This window comes from Heptranchias perlo, chromosome 12, assembly GCF_035084215.1.
Source record: "Heptranchias perlo isolate sHepPer1 chromosome 12, sHepPer1.hap1, whole genome shotgun sequence".
In the NCBI taxonomy this organism is placed as follows: Eukaryota; Metazoa; Chordata; class Chondrichthyes; order Hexanchiformes; family Hexanchidae; genus Heptranchias; species Heptranchias perlo.
This window is the reverse complement of record NC_090336.1, coordinates 18,331,561-18,345,219: the sequence shown is the minus strand read 5'-3', so window position 1 is coordinate 18,345,219 and position 13,659 is coordinate 18,331,561. Positions and strand designations below refer to the sequence as shown.

Genomic DNA, 13,659 nt, shown 5'->3' with positions numbered 1-13,659 from the left:
GTGAATGGGTTAGCGTGTGTAGGAAAGACTTTGGGTATACCGGAGGGAGCGGGAGTACGGTTTTCATGGAACACAGTTCTAGACATTATCGGTAATCCCAGAGGGAAATATTATTAATCAATTTGTGGGTCCATTTATGGAGTGACCATCGGGGAGCGACGGTCGAGGTAAAATTATGGTCCACTGGTACCACACCTATGTAAATATTGACTGGAGTAGTGACTCATAAAGGGACATATTACATTGGGGCGGTGTTTCATATTCCCCGGCACGGAAGCAATTTGACCTATCCGTTAAAAAGAGTTCATAACGTGGGCAATGAGGGTACTTGGATCTCTTTGAGCAATCCACCATCTCATGCTATTGTAATGGATGGTGCTGAGAAAGGGGTAGATTTGTCAAAGTGTCACCAAGGAGGGAATCACTGGGCCTGTCCAGAAGAGATAACGAGACAGACTTACTAATTGTGGGTTCAGTACTTATGAAAATTGTTCATTGTCCACTTTGCCAGTTAACAACCAGTCCTTTTTACAATACGCCCTTGTGGGACAAACTTATCACATAGCCACAGCGGCTATGAGCTATAACAAAGGATGGAAACAGTGCCCTCTGGAGGGACACAATGTGGCCATTAACAATGTGACCTCAGACCTGGTTGTCGGTGGACATGTTCTGCCTAAGCCAATAATGAGGATGGTAATAAACGAAAACCTCACAGTCCAACGTACCGATATAGACCAAGATCTGTGGAAATATGTTCCTACCGAACTACCACCCATTCCGCACCTGACTGCAGATTGGACGCAAATAGCGGAGGAAGCCAATGAGATAATTCATCAATGGACTAAACACACTAAAATAATTAAAACGCATGCTGATAAAGCAGGTGAACTGTTACGGGACCCCGTAAGAGAGAGAGAGTGAGAGAGAGAGTGAGAGAGAGAGTGAGAGTGTGAGTGAGTGAGTGGAATTGGGGATCTAATGTTCAAATACATCCATGGGTCAGGATTTTATCACATGCTGCTGTAATTGTGATTTTATGTGCATTAATACTTGTCATATTTAATGTATATCAGCTTAGAAGGTGGAAAAATGAAATTTTGCAACAATTGAGTGTTAGTGCTATAATGAAACAGAAGAAGCGATTATCAACATAAGGACAGTGTGTGAAGTATATTTTATACGCTTCCTTTTTGTATTGTTTATATAACCATTTATATATTTTTTCTATAATCATATGAAATCGCGGATGTAACATACCCATTGAGGGACAATGACGGCCTCAGGAGTGGTACCCAGAAAGGGAGAATAATGATCCTAAGATAGGCATCTTTGGATCAAAAGGGGGGAGATGTTGGCCAGAGGCTGCAGAAGACTGCTGAGCTGAATTCAAAGTGCTAACAAAGACACTGACCTTTTGAACTGAGGTGACCTGGAGTTCAGTCACTGGTCTGAACTGGCCAGAACCGGTTTGAATTCGTTCCGCTTCTTAGAGAGACAAAGGAACGGTGATGCTACCTGAGCCCTTGGAACAGAGCCAATCAGGGGATGACATCGGTCACTCCAGCAACTTTGAGCCAACCGGAGAAGACAGCATCGTTCGAAAAGACAGACTTGGGGAATAAAAACTGAGGAGTTGCTGGCTTGGAGTCAGTGTGTGTCTTTGTTTGTTTGTGAGAGAGAGAGAGAGAGAGAGAGAGAGTGAGTGAGTGAGTGAGTGAGTGAGTGAGTGAGTGAGTGGGAGAGAGAGAGTGAGAGAGAGAGTGAGAGAGAGAGTGAGAGAGAGAGTGAGAGAGAGAGTGAGAGAGAGAGTGAGAGTGTGAGTGAGTGAGTGAGTGTGTGTGTTTTTGTTGGTGTGTCTTTGTTTGTGAAGGAGACTCTGGGAGACTCTGGAAACTAACCCTCGTGGAAGTAGGAACCCTGCGTCAAGGACGTGGAGACGACGTCGGGAGTAAGAGGGAGAATTGCCTGGCCAGCAGCGTCTCTCCTTTCCGGGTAATATAATATCCTTTCTATTCTGGGACCACTCTGGGAGTGTCGTCAGGAAACCTAGTGGGTGTGCGTTTAAAGCCTGATACTCGGGGAGTATTAATAGGAACCCTAGTGGGTGTGCGTTTAAAGCCTGATACTCGGGGAGTATTAATAGAGAAACCTAGTGGGTGTGCGTTTAAAGCCTGATACTCGGGGAGTATTAATAGGAACCCTAGTGGGTGTGCGTTTAAAGCCTGATACTCGGGGAGTATTAATAGAGAAACCTAGTGGGTGTGCGTTTAAAGCCTGATCCTCGGGGAGTATTAATAGGAACCCTAGTGGGTGTGCGTTTAAAGCCTGATACTCGGGGAGTATTAATAGAGAAACCTAGTGGGTGTGCGTTTAAATCCTAGTTTGAGTATAAACCTGTATAACCTGCTGTAAACTACATGCCTATATCTAACTAGACGTATAAGCGGTATGTACATGATCTAATAACGTTAATAAAGCGAATTGAGAATTAAGAGAGAATTGACTCTTCCTCTGTGTACTAAGCTAAAACCGTTAACCGGTGACTTCCGGTCAACACCTTCCAAGTATTGTGTCATCTGAAAATTTTGAAATTATGCCCTGTAAACCCAAGTCCAAGCCATTAATATATATCAAGAAAAGCAGTGGTCCTAACACCGACCCCTGGGGAACACCACTCTATGCCTCCCTCCAGTCCGAATAACAACTATTCACCACTACTCTGTTTCCTGTCCCTTGGCCAATTCTGTATCCATGTTGCTACTGTCCTCTTTATTCCATGGGCCACAATCTTGATGATAAGCCTACCGTGCAGCACTTTATCAAACACCTTTTGTAAGTCCATATACACCACATCAGCTGCATTGCCCTCATCTACGCTCTCTGTTACCTCATCAAAAAACTCTATCAAGTTAGTTAAACACGATTTGCCTTTAACAAGTCCGTACTGGCTTTCCCTAATCAATCCACATTCGTCCAAGTGACTGTTAATTCTGTCCCAGATTATCATTTCTAAAAGTTTCCCCACCACTGAGGTTAAACTGACTGGCCTATAGTTGCTGGGTTCATCCTTACACCCTTTTTTGAACAAGGATGTAACATTTGCAATTCTCCAGTCTTCTGGCACCACCCCCATATCTACGGATGTTTGGAAGATTATGGCCAGTACCTCCGCAATTTCCACCCTTACTTCCCTCAGCAACATGGGATGCATCCCTTCTGGACTGGGTGACTTATCTACTTAAAGCAAAACCAGCCTTTCTAGTACCTGCTGTTTATCAATCTTCACCCCATCCAGTATCTCAACTATATCTTCCATTACTGTGACTCTGGCAGCATCTTCTTCCTTGGTAAAGACAGATGCAAAATATCCATTTAGTACCTCGGCCAACCCCTCTGCCTTCATGAGTAGATCTCCTTTTTGGTCCCTAATCGGCCTCACTCCTCCTCTTACTACCCGTTTACTGTTTACATGCCTGTAGAAGACTTTTGGATTCCCTTTTATGTTGGCCGCCAGTCTATTCTTATACTCTCTCTTTGCCCCTCTTATTTCTTTTTTCACTTCCCCTCTGATCTTTCTACATTCTGCCTGATTCTCACTTGTATTATCAACCTGACATCAGACTCCCCTTTTTTCCGTTTTATCTTACTCACTATCTTGTGTCATCCAGGGAGCTCTGGCTTTAGTTGCCCTACCTTTCTGCCTCGTGGGAATGTACCTAGACTGTACCTGAACCATCTCCGCTTTAAAGGCCGCCCACTGTCCAATTACAGTTTTGCCTGCCAATCTTTGATTCCAATTTACCCGGGCCAGATCTGTTCTCATCCCATTGAAATTAGCTCTCCTCCAATTGAGTATTTTTACTTTAGAGTGGCCTGTGGCCTTTTCCATAGCTATTCTAAACATTATGATACTATGATCGCTGCTCCCTAAATGCTCCCCCACTGACACTTGCTCCACTTGGCCCGTCTCATTCCCTAGAACCAAGTCCAGCAATGCCTCCTTCTTCATTAGACCGGAAACGTACTGGTTAAGAAAGTTATCCTGAACACATTTCAAAAATTCCTACCCCTCTATGCCCCTTATATTATTATTGTTATCCCAGTCTATATTAAGATAGTTGAAGTCCCCAGCTATCACTACTCTATGATTTTAGCACCTCTCCGTAATTTCCCTGAAAATTTGCTGCTCTATATCCTTCCCACTAATTGGTGACCTATAGAATACACCCAGTAGTGTAATGGCACCTCTTTTATTTCTTAACTCTAACCAAATAGATTCTGTCCTTGACCCCTCCAGGACATCCTCTCTCTCTCCAGCACTGCAATACTCTCCTTAATCAATACTGCTACCCTCCTCCTTTCCTTCCTTCCCTATCTTTCTTGAACACATTGTATCCAGGAATATTTAGTACCCGATACTGAAACAAGGAGGTTGACATTATTTAAGGCATTTTTGTTCAGTACCCAATCACTTTGACACAGATCTGCAGTATTAAAACGAATCAGTACCTCGTGATGTGAACTCTTAATATTTCTTAATGGGGAAAAATAACAAATAAAATAACTCCAGCATGTAAACTCCACCAGATTTGATTTGTTGTTGAATTCGATTGCAGCTCAGTGAGCTTTGCCATAGCACTGACACAAATCCGTCAGCAAACGGACGAAATGTCAATTTAGGTGAATTTTTTTTTAAAAAAAAACTTAAGTCAATATTTTGATACCAAAACCCAAAGCAACTCGAGGGATTTTTTGGATCCGATTTTTTGCAGTACACAGAGCTGGTTATAGCAACCGAGGTCAAAAGCTCACGGAGCAAGATAAACACATCCCATAATCGAGACAGAAAAAGTGAAAGGCCACGATTCCAATTCAGTGGTCACAGGCAAACATTCACCACTTCCGTGCCCAGTGTCTGCAGAGAGGCCAGGGATAACAAAGGAATGTGCTGGTTCTTATAGGAACGCCGTGATAATAACGGGGAAGCTCTCTGCTTTGTGTCTGCATGCAGTATTCATCTGACGAATTCCACGATTATTCCATTTTTAGAGGTTTTTCTGCTCGAAGCATCAGCTAGCGTCGGGAGGCATATATTTGGCATCCACTTTCTGATTTCATGGTGACTGCAAACCTGGTATTTCTTTGGCAACTGCAGTGAATGCTCCCTTTTTTTGTTTTCTTATTGAAATTCAGGATGTGACATTTTCAAGATGCTGACAACCACAAAAAAAGACCACCACCAACCACAAACCCCCCACCCCCTCCTCAAAGCCACAACGTTGTAAGGATTTACTAACTATTTAAACTTTTAGAGTGATCGTTTGTGGGAATAGCAGGGCTATGTTTACCTGAGGTCAGCTCGGGTAAGCATGCTTACACAGCAGTTTCTAGATTAGACTTGCAATTAGGAAATTCGGCAAACTTAATATAAATTTGCTTTTCAGATGTACAGGTGCCCTGCACCGCTCTGAAATATCCATGTTTACACTATTTGCTGACCGTATCTGTAGTATGTCACTGCAGCCTCTAATGATTCCATCTCTCGGTCTTTTTTTTTCTGGATCAGTCCCTGGTGCCCTAAAGGAATTCAGGTCAACATTCTTGTGCAAACAAGTACAAGAGTTCCTCCTATCGAGACATTTTTGTTTTGTCCAGATAGAAATTTTTTGCCACCTTTTTCAAAAGCGACTCTCATTGGTTTTTCTTCATGTAGGCTTTTTAAAAAAATCGCCTTGTAATGAAGTTATAGCTGCCAGGTCAAGTAATTAGAACACCAAATCACTCTATTGATGTCTTTAGCTCGACATGTTTACAACGAAGGGAGTCCTTTGCAGAATATCTTTCATGCCCTTTTTATATAGCAGACCTGCCAACTCATTCTCATTTTGAGGGTGACAACCTCATCCCTGAACATTTGTTTTGAAACTAGAAAATGATTATTTCATTATTTCGATTACTGGTAAATTTTGTATCAAACAGAACAAAAGGTTTTGACCACACAAAGTTTCTGGGAGCCTAACATAGCCCTTGAATCCCTGCCCAATTCGGCTACACCACCCCCCACACACACCTTCAGTACTTGGCTGGGTCTTCACCATTAGGTTTACCTCAGCTTGAAAGGTCTACGGTGCCCTGTTCGTATTGCAGAAGCAGTTATGCAGCATGTGCTCCCCCTCTGCTGCTCTGAATTCACCCAGTTCGCAATGCAGGGCAGGAATCCAAGCATCAGCAACAACTGTGCATAACCTTTAAGGTTCTGGGGGCCCTCCCAGTGACTTGGAGGATTATTCCAGTGAGCAACTGAGCCAATCAGATGAAGAAACTCTCTGATTCATCCCACTTTCTCACCACCACTCTCTCAAGGGTAATTAGGAATGGGCAATAAATGCTGGCCTCGCCAGCGATGCCCACATCCCATGAACGAATAAAGAAAAACTTGCTGTTTTTGCGACCTTGTACGCAATTGGTTGCTGCGTTTGCGTACCTAACAACAATGGCTCCACTTCAAAACTAAAACTTTAAACTTGAGCGGTTGTGAAGCCCTTTGAAGTGAAATGCTAATATAAATGCAAGTTCCTTCATTTAGGTTCAATCCCCAGTATTGAACCAGAATGGGACCAGAGTACTAGTGGAAGGGATAAATTGGGCAGTGGATAAAGCTTTAAACTAGCAAGATGGGAGGAGGGATCAAGTAGCAATAACAAAAGCCCAAAGATAAAAGAAACAGGACATGAGTGTAAAGATCAGACCAAGGTAAGGAACAAAGATAACATAAACAGTCAAGAACAAATACAGTTATAAGACAGAAATATAAAAGGATTGTTAAAAATAAAGTAAAAGGAATAACGATTAAAGACGGATTAAACTGCCTGTACAGCAATGAACACAATGTCCAAAATAAAATGGGGGAACGGGAGGCGATAATCCGTAGTGAGGAACCAGATGTAGTAGGAATAACTGAAACATGGCTACATAAAGAACAGGACCGGCAACCAAATATTGAAGGTTATAACATAATCAGAAAGGATAGGGGAGGAAGAAGGTGGGGGTGGAGTAGCTGTACTAATCAGAGATAACATAATGGTAGTAGAAAAAAGGGACATTACTAACAGAAGGATAGAAATAGAATTCATAAAAGGTAAGAAGGGATGAATCATGCTAACAGGGGTATACTCCAGACCACCTAATAATGGAGAGATAGAGGAAGAAATATGTAAGCAACTATGTGAAATGAGTAAAGGACATAGAAGAATAATCATGGGAGATTTTAACTACCCCTAAATAAACTGGCAAGAAGAGGTAGGTAAAGGGGTACAAGGAAAGGAGTTTTTACTATGTGTGTGCAGGACTCCTTTCTTACCCAGTATGTAAAAAGACCAACAACAGAGGAAGCACTGCTGGATCTAGTAATGGAAAATGAACCAGAACAGATAAGAGAAGTAAGCATAGGGGAACATCTAGGCAATAGCGATCACAACATAATAAGGTTTAAGATAAAGATTCAGAAGGACATAAGTAAGACAAAGACCAAAGCAATAAATAGGAAAAAAGATGATTTTAAGGCGACGAGAATGGACTAGGGAAAATAAACCAGAAACATTTACTGACAAACATAGGAATAGAACAGCAGTGAGAAACATTTAAAATGGTGATCAATTGAATCCAGGAGAAATATATCCCACTAAAAAGCAAGAACAAACTAGCCAGTAATGACACGCCATGGATGAATAAAGAAATAAGGGCAAAATTGAAACTAAAGTAAAAGGCATGCACTAAGTACATAGACAACAAAGGAGAGGATGACAAAAGGGAATACGAAAAGGTTAGGAAATAAGTCAAAAAAACAATTAGGAAAGCAAAGAGAAACTAAAAAATTAGATTATCAAGGAATATAAAAATAAATAGTAAAGTATTCCACAGACACATAAATAACTAAAGAAAAATCAGAATAGGGATAGGGCCACTAAGGGATACACACGATAAACTCACAAGTAATGACAGCGAAATGGGAGAAATATTAAATAATTACTTTGCCTCAGTATTTACCAGGGAGACTAACATGGTGGGCAAGACATTAGAAGAAGAGATCAAAAAAAGATATAAAGACATTTAAGATAGAGAGAGGGGAGATAATTGATAAACTAATCAAACTTAGAGAGGATGAAACCTTTGGTCCGGATGGATTGCATCCGTGCATATGAAAAGCAGTTCGGGAAGAGATAGCAGAGGCACTATTACATATATATAAAAATTCATTAGAAAATAGTGCCAGAGGACTGGCAGACAGCTAATGTGATTCCTATATTTTAAAAAGGAGATGGAACAAGTCTAGGGAATATAGACCAATTAGCTTAATGTCAGTGATAGGAAAGATAATGGAATTCTTACTCAAAGATGTAATAGAAAATAATCTAGAAATCAAAAATATAATAAACAATAGTCAGCATGGATTTCAAACAGGAAAGTCATGCTTGACCAAACTTATTGAATTCTTTGAAGAAGTAACAGAAAGGGTGGACAAGGGTTATGCAACAGATGTAATTTATTTGGAATTGCAAAAGGCCTTTAATAAGGTACCGCATAGTAGACTCATGACTAAGGTCAGAGCATGTGGAGTCAGGGGACAAGTAGCAGAGTGGATAGCAAGTTGGCTACAAAACAGAAAACAGAGAGTAGGGGTTAAAGCTGCTTGCTCAGACTGGTAAAAGGTGAGAAGTGGTGTTCCACAAGGATCGGTGTTGGGACCATTGTTGTTCGCCATTTACATAAACAATTTGGACTCGGGAATCGGAAGTACAATTTCAAAATTTGCGGAGAACACCAAATTGGGGGGCATAGTTAATATTGAGGAGGACTGCGACAAAATACAGGAACACATTAATAAACTTGCAGAATGGGCGTATAATTGGCAAATGAATTTCAATATAGATAAGTCAAGGACAGAATCTATTTAGTTAGAGTTAAGAAACAATAGAGGTGCCATTACACTACTGGATGTATTCTATAGGCTACCAATCAGTGGGAAGGATACAGAGGAGCAAATTTGCAGGGAAATTACAGAGAGGTGCAGGAACTATAGAGTAGCACTATCCTAATATAGACTGGGATAGTAGTAGTGTAAAGGGCAAAGAGGGGGAGGAATTTCTGAAGTGTGTTCAAGAGAACTTTCTTGATCAGTATGTTTCTGGCCCAACGAGGAAGGAGGTATTGCAGGATCTGGTTGTGGGGAATGAGGTGGGTCAAATGGAGCAATCGTCAGTGGGGGAACATTTAGGGAACAGTGATCATAATAGCATAAGGTTTAGATTAGCTATGGAAAAGGACAAGGAGCAATTAAGAATAAAAATACTTAATTGGAGGAGGGCCAATTTCAGTGGGTTGAGAACGGATCTGGCCCAGCTAAATTGGAATCAAAGACTGACAGGCAAAACTGTAATCGAACAATGGGCGGCCTTTAAAGAGGAAATGGCTCGGGTACAGTCTAGGTACATTCTCACGAGGGAGAAAGGTAGGGCAACCAAAGCCAGAGCTCCCTGGATGACGAAAGAGATAGAGAGTAAGATGAAGCAGAAAAAGGGGGCGTATGACAGATGTCAGGTTGATAATACAAGTGAGAGCCAGGCTGAATATAGAAACGAGGACAGAGGAGACGTGAAAAGGAAATAAGAGGGGCAAAGAAAGCGTATGAAAATAGACTGGCAGCCAACAGAAAAGGGAATCCAAAAGTCTTCTATAGGCATATAAATAGTAAACGTGTAGCAAGAGGAGGGGTGGGGCTAATTAGGGACCAAAAATGAGATCTACGCATGGAGGCAGCGGGCATGGCTGAAGTATTAAATGAGTACTTTGCATCTGTCTTTACCAAGGAAGAAGATGCTACCAAAGTCACAGTAAAAGAGGTAGTTGAGATACTGGATGGGATAAAAATTGATAAAGAGGAGTACTAGAAATGTTGGCTGCATTTAAAGTAGATAAGTCACCCGGTCCTGATGGGATGCATCATAGGTTGCTGAGGGAAGTAAGGATGGAAATTGCAGAGGTGCTGGCCATAATCTTCTAATCTTCCTTAAATATGATGTGGAGATGCCGGTGATGGACTGGGGTTGACAATTGTAAACAATTTTACAACACCAAGTTATAGTCCAACAAATTTATTTTAAATTCCACAAGCTTTCGGAGGCTTCCTCCTTCCTCAGGTGAACGGTGTGGAATATGGGGGAGGTGCCAGAGGACTGGAGAATTGCAAATATTACACCCTTGTTCAAAAAAGGTTGTAAGGATAAACCCAGCAACTACAGGCCAGTCAGTTTAATCACGGCAGTGGGAAGCTTTTAGAAATGATAATCCGGGACAAAATTAATCATCACTTGGACAAGTGTGGATTAATAAAGGAAAGCCAGCACAGATTTGTTAAAGGCAAGTCATGTTTAACCAACTTGATAGAGTTTTTTGATGAGGTAACAGAGAGGGTAGATGAGGGCAATGCAGTTGATGTGGTGTAAATGGACTTTCAAAAGGCGTTTGATAAAGCGCCACATAATAGGCTTGTTAGCAAAATTGAAGCCCTTGGAATAAAAGGGGCAGTGGTTGCACGGATACGAAATTGGCTAAGTGAAGGAAACAGAGAGTAGTGGTGAACGGCTGTTTTTCGGAATGGAGGAAAGTATACAGTGGTGTTCCCCAGGGGTTGGTACTAGTGAAGGGATTCGCAAAATTTCATATGTCCCCCCCCCCACCCCCGAAGATTTATTGGAGTTATTAAAGAAGTCCTGGTGTGACTGTTTTAAAAAATCCAGGGTCTTTCAAAATGGCTGCGGTCAGACACATGACCAAGGGCCTGCAGCATTTGAAATTGGATTCTCTGACAGCTGGCAGGCTCCGTGTTTCAGACAGGTTTCTTTGAACAATGCAGTTGCATTCACGCCCTGAGGCAAGCCATCAACGTTGCCTGCCTACACAATCAAAATTCGAGCAGGAATAATCCCAGGACTAAGATAGCCCATTAAGGAACATTCGGAACAATGAAAAGCAGTTATGGAACAGATCAGTACAGGTACCGGCCATTAATGTAAATGGGCCAAGATCGGGACCCTATTGTCTTACGTTTTCACGCCCAAATCGGACAATGGAGCAAACTAATAAGGCGCAAAAATAACCTGTTACCGGGAGGGTATAACTGGGGCCTCCCAGAACCTCTCGCTCTCTTTTCTCTTTGCCTTGGCCCGGTGTCCTGCTTGCCTGCTAGCAACCAAGAAGGAAGGCCGTCCAGTAAACATCGCAACCACGTGTCAACGGCAGCAGCAGGACACAGGGGCCAGGTTTTTTTCATCTGTTTCACCGGTGAGCATTATTTTTTTTCTGGCCGTCACAAGACAACCTAGCTAGGTGTAAGGGTGGGAGTTAAAGGGGTATTGCTAAAATTGCGATTTTAGAATTTTCCCTCGATGTGTCCGTTTCTTCCACCCCGTTAAGTGTAAGACTGTATTGCATCCATAGCGATTCCTTTTATCTTCTGTATAATACTGTTTACCTTGTAGTTTTAGTTTTCTTATTAATAAACATTGGTTTTCCTTGCACCAATCCACTGGTCTATTCGTCTGTCCTTATTACCACTCGATAAGTCCTGAGCTCAGAATCAGGAAGGGGAAAGCGATTCGAAACCGCACAGCGGGCAGGGCAGCTCAGGAAAACATAACTGGCTGACCTACGATAAGCCCCGGAAACAAAACCCCTTACACTAGGACCACTGCTTTTCTTGATATATATTAATGACTTGGACTTGGGTGTACAGGGCACAATTTCAAAATTTGCAGATGACACAAAACTTGGAAATGTAGTAAACAATGAGAAGGATAGTAATAGACTTCAAGAGGCTATAGACAGGTTGGTGGAATGGGCGGACACATGGCAGATGAAATTTAATGCAGGGAAGTGTGAAGTGATACATTTTGGCAGGAAGAACGAGGAGAGGCAGAATAAACTAAATGGTACAATTCTAAAGGGGGTGCAGGAACAGAGACACCTGAGGGTACATGTGGACAAATTTTTGAAGGTGCAGGACAGGTTGAGAAAGCGGTTAAAAAAGCATACAGGATCCTGGGCTTTATAAATAGAGGCATAGAGTACAAAAGCAAGGAAGGAATTGGGTAAATATTTGAAGAGAAAATATTTGCAGGGCTACGGGGAAGAGCGGAGGAATGGGACTAACTGAATTGCTCTTACAAAGAGCTGGCATGGGCTTGATGGGCCGAATGGCCTCCTTCCATGCTGTAACCATTCTATGATTCTATGACAAGTGTGAGGTGGTACATTTTGGTAGGAAAAATAAGGAGGTCACATCTCCTTGGAAAATAAGAGTCTAAATGGGGTAGAGGAGCAGAGGGATCTGGGGGTACAGATACACAAATCACTAAAAGTAGTGAGGCAGGTTAATAAGGCCATAAAAAAAGCAAACAAAGCACTGGGGCTCATTTCTGGAGGGGTAGTATTGAAAAGTAGGGAAGTTATGTTAAACTAGTATAGAACCTTGGTTATATCATACTTGGAGTATTGTGAACAGTTCTGGTCTCCATTTTATAAAAAGGTTATAGAGGCACTGGAGAAGATGCAAAAAAGACTTACTAGGATGATATCAGAACTGAGAGGTTATACCTATCAGGAAAGATTGAACAGGCTGGGACTGTTTTCTCTGACTGAGGGGTGACCTGATAGAGGTCTTTAAGATTATGAAAGGGTTTGATAGGGTAGACGTAGAGAAAATGTTTCCACTTGCGGGGGAGACCAAAACTAGGGGCCATAAATATAAGATAGTCACTAATAAATCCAATAGGGAATACGGGAGAAATTTCTTTACCCAGACACTGGTTATAATGTGGAACTCGCTAACACAAGGAGTAGTTGAGGCGACTAGAAAAAATGCATTTAAGGGGAGGTTAGATAAACACAGGAGGGAGAAAGGAATCGAAGGATATGTTGATGGGGTTAGATGAAGAAGAGTGGGAGAAGCCTTGTGTGGAGTATAAACACTGCCATGGATCTGTTGGCCTGTTTTTGTGCTGTACATTCTATGAAATTCGATGTAAGGGAGGGGAGAATTAGCCAGGGTTCCTGCTCTTGACCGCTATCTGGAGGCTCAGCTTTCATTTTCCCCACTTAGGTTGAATAAACTAGCAACACTCACTGTCGAGACTCACGGATTAATAATGGTCACTTGGGCCAGATACCAGAAGGCACCCAGCTCCTGCGCAACTGTAAGGTTGCCAACCCTCCAGGATTGTCCTGGACTCTCCAGGAATTGAAGATTAATCCTGGTGTGTTTTTTTTTCTTTTTTTTGTACATTTTCATCTATTGGTTATTAAAATATTGGAGATTGGAAAAAAGGCTGTTTGACTGGGCGGGAAAGTTGGAGGCGGGAGGCCATGTGATGAAACCTCTAAGAATACAGCCAACCAGAGTTGGCAACCCTATGCAACTGTATCCCGGCAACGTCAACACCTTTAGGGGTAGAGATTTTGGCTGCAGATCTTCCCTGGTGTCTAGGGATGATCCATACAGATTAGCAACGTAATATTGTAAGCACACTTACTGTTAAACCAATAAAATCCCAATGCTATGGGGAGGCAGGCTTGGGGGCTCATCATCCTTTGGCTAGGCAG

At 42.1% G+C, this 13,659-nt stretch overlaps 1 long non-coding RNA gene across 2 annotated transcripts in view; it reads right to left on the bottom strand.

The window, feature by feature from the left end:
* The window catches only part of LOC137327674 (uncharacterized), a 96,370-nt gene that overhangs the window by 53,652 nt on the left and 29,059 nt on the right, over window positions 1-13,659 (bottom strand). The window lies entirely within an intron of this gene.